The sequence below is a fragment of the Belonocnema kinseyi genome, chromosome 6 (genome assembly GCF_010883055.1).
Source record: "Belonocnema kinseyi isolate 2016_QV_RU_SX_M_011 chromosome 6, B_treatae_v1, whole genome shotgun sequence".
In the NCBI taxonomy this organism is placed as follows: Eukaryota; Metazoa; Arthropoda; class Insecta; order Hymenoptera; family Cynipidae; genus Belonocnema; species Belonocnema kinseyi.
The window spans coordinates 79,884,085-79,887,944 of NC_046662.1; positions in this window are offsets into that span (position 1 = coordinate 79,884,085).

A 3,860-nucleotide genomic window follows, 5' to 3' on the forward strand; every position below is an offset into this window, starting at 1 on the left:
GTGACTATCATTTGTTTGCGCCCATGAAAGATGCACTTGGAGGATTGCGATTTGACAACGATCAAGATGTTGAGGAATTTGTGCGCAATTGGTTGATGACTCGACCTCAAAGCTTCTACGAGCAAGGAATTAACAAGCTTCCAAACCGCTGGAAAAAATGTGTAGAGCGTGAAGGAGACTATGTAGAAAAATAATCAATAGTCTTTTTGTATTGTTTTATAAATAAATAAATATTAAAAAAGAATTCCGGTTAATATTTGATTCACCCTCGTAAATAGTCTGGAAGAAGTCGATTAAATAAGATTTTTCCTTACCAATAATCCTTATATGGAATTACAGTTTTAACATTTTTTCCTTAATCTCATTGGTTGGCGTATATTTGGAAAATTCAAATTAATATTAATTCCCAATACTTTTTATTTATATTCTTCTGTTCTTAAAGTCGATTACAGTTTCTAAAATCTATTCCAACTACTCTACTTTTTTTAATGATTCAAAAATTTCTCATACTCACTTTTACATATTGTATAAATTAGAATGGTAAAATTGTTAAACAAAAAATATAAATATATTGTGTTTTAACAATGAAACATTATGGTAATATTATCTTTCTTTTTGTTACAAACTACGCGATTTTTTCGTTTCAAAAATTACTTCTTCAATAATGGTAATTAATTATTCGTGGATTATGTAAATCGCAGATACAAATTGCTAAACAAAATTTTATAAGAAACAAAATACGCTAAATATACGTAACATACGTCAAATAATCCGAAAATCATGAAAAGATTTGTTGTATCCAATGATACGCTCGATCCCTTTTAGGTCGCCAACTTCCTTTGAGGTTGCCCAACTTCATTGCTATTACTTAAACTATAAAAATGGCAAAATGCGAACGTTTTTCTGCCTAATGTGTAAGTTTTAAGGTTTTAATCGTTGAGACCTTGAAAATAAATTTGAAATTTTATGAAAAAATATATCAAAATTATAGTATTTTTACATTCTCATCATTTATGTTTGAGAAAGTAGTAGAATTTTTAGAAATTGGATACGACAGTTTTTTCACGGATCTTCACGTTTTAAGACCCCCTGAATCCGAAAATCAAGTTTTCACGATGGCGTATGTCTGTTTTTCCGTTCCGCCGTCCGCCCGCCCGTAAACACTTCAACTCTCGAAACAATGAACGGGTCAAATAGATCTTCAGCATGTTTTTTGAGGTTCTATAGGAAAGGACGAGTTCCTTAACCAGCCATTTTGTATAATTCTTTTTTATATTTAAAAATTTTATGTATGGCTATTCACAGTATTTAAAAAAGCCAAAAATTTGTTCCAATGACTTTATTCGATTAAAAAAATTCTCAGAGTTATATCATTTATAAGGTTTTAAAAAATCAATCTAAATTCAAAGAGTAACAACGCAAAATATGAAAAAAAATCCAAGGAAAGAAAAACACTGTTTTTTGAAGCCCTACAAGATGATAATAAGAACTTTTTGGTTTTTCTTGAAAACTGGAAAATTAAAATTCCGATTGCACAAAGAATAATAAAAAATAAAAAATCCCATTTTGTAGTCACGCTATGCCAGATACAAAAAAAGATGAATAAAAAAAATTTGTGATCCCAAAAAAGATCTAAAAATTTGTTATGAATAACATTTCGATAAGATATGTAGTTTTGGTTTTAATCATAGAAATGACATTAAAAGTGAAAATGATAAATTTTTGGAAAACGACAAAAGGTACGAAAAAAAATTTATAGGAAAAAGTTGTTCACCCGAAAAAGAGATGAAAATTTGTAATAATTCATCATATTCTCCTAATTTATAATTGAGAAAGTATTAGAATTGTCGAAAATTTGACACCGAAACATTGAAATGTGAATCCAGATCACGCAAAATAAGAAAAAAAGTCTCAAATAGAAATTAAAGCTTTTGAAAAATCCTACAAAATATCTTTCAAACTTGCATTTTCCAATATGACTCATCATTTTGTTTTTATTTATCGTAAGTAATATGCAGAAAATTGAAAATTTCAATATTACGCCAAAAGACGCAAGATACGTAGAAAATCTAAAAGAAGACGTGTAGGACATTTTGCTTTATCCATAAACAATAATATGAATACTAAAATCCTATTCTTAGCATAAAAATACGAGATAGAGAAAAATGGATGGAAAAATGATTAAAGTTTTTTATTTATTTTAATCTGGTTCAGAAAATATACATTTACAAATGTCTGTAAAAAATCGAGCGCGCAGCGCGAGTGTCCTGATCAGAATGTGTACCTCAAAGTCTACAGAGCTTCGAGCAACCTAATCTTTAACTATTCTTAATTAAGTAGAAAATTGGGAACATAAAAGCACATAATAAATATCCGAGCGCGAAGCGCAAGATTCAATAGCCGCGTGCCCTACGCGTGTTCAAACCAAAAGTTTGAAAATCCCAAAGGTCAAAAGCGCCAACGTTTAAAAATGCAAAAGTGCATAAGCATCAGCATTTGGACAAGAAAACCGGCATAAACACCAGCACTGGGCATAGCAAAAGGGTCTAATTACCAAAGTCTGGAATTCTAAAAAAAGACCAGCGCCAATATTTGGGGATGCAAAACGACATAAGCGCTGAAATTCAGCACAGAGAAACGTCATAAACGCCATCTTTGGACACAGCAAAAGGGTCTAAGCATCAAAGTCTGAAATTCCAAGAAGGGACAAACGCTAACATTCGGGAATGCAAAAGAACATATTCACTAACATTCGGCATAGAAAAACGTCATAAACGCCACCATTGGGCACAGCAAAAGGGTACAAGCGCCAAAGTTTAAAATTCCCAAGGATCATAAGCTCTAACGTTTGATAAAGCAAAAGTGCATAAGCACCAACATCTGGACAAGAAAACCGGCATCAACACCAGCATTTGGCATAGAAAAAGGGTCTAAGCATCAAAGTCTGAAATTCCAAATAGGGACAATCGCCAACGTTTGAGAGTGCAAAAGGACATAAGCGCTAACATTTGGCACAGAAAAACGGCATAAACGCCAACATTGGGCACAGAAAAAAAGTTAAGCGCCAAAGTTTGAAATTCCCACAGGTCATAAGCATTGACGTTTAAGAAAGCAAAAGTGCATAAGCTTCAACATCTGCACAAGAAAACCGGCATAAACACAAGCATTGGGCACAGCAAAAGGGTCTAAGCACTAAAGTCTGGAAATCTAAAAAGAGACCAGCGCCAATATTTGGGAATGCAAAACGACATATGCGCTATCATTCGGCACAGAAAAACGTCATAAACGCCACCTCTAGACACAGCAAAAGGTTACAAGCGCCAAAGCCTAAAATTCTCAAAGATCATGAGCACCAACGTTTGAAAAAGTAAAAGTACATAAACATCAACATCTGGACAAGAAAACCGGCATAAACACCAGTATTTGGCACAGAAAAAGGGTCTAAGCACCAAAGTCTGAAATTCCAAAAAGGGACAAGCGCCAACATCTGGGAAAGCAAAGGATATAAATGCTAACATTTGGCAAAGAAAAACGGCATAAACGGAAATATTGAGCAGAGCAAATGGTTATAAGCGCCAGAGTTTGAAATTCCAAAAGGCAGTAGCGCTGAAAATTGGGAAAATCAAAGGACATGGGCGACAAATTTTGGAAATCAAAAAGGGCATAAGCGACAACATTTGGAACGGCAAAAGGACATAAGCGTTTAACTTAGAAATTCTAAAATGACATAAGCGCCAGGATTTAGCATAGTGAAAGGGTATAAGCGCAAAAGTACGAAATTCCGAAAGGACATCACTTAATTAACATTAATCTTTGCTATAAATAATTTAAGTTAACCAACTCAACATATGGTAAGGGGG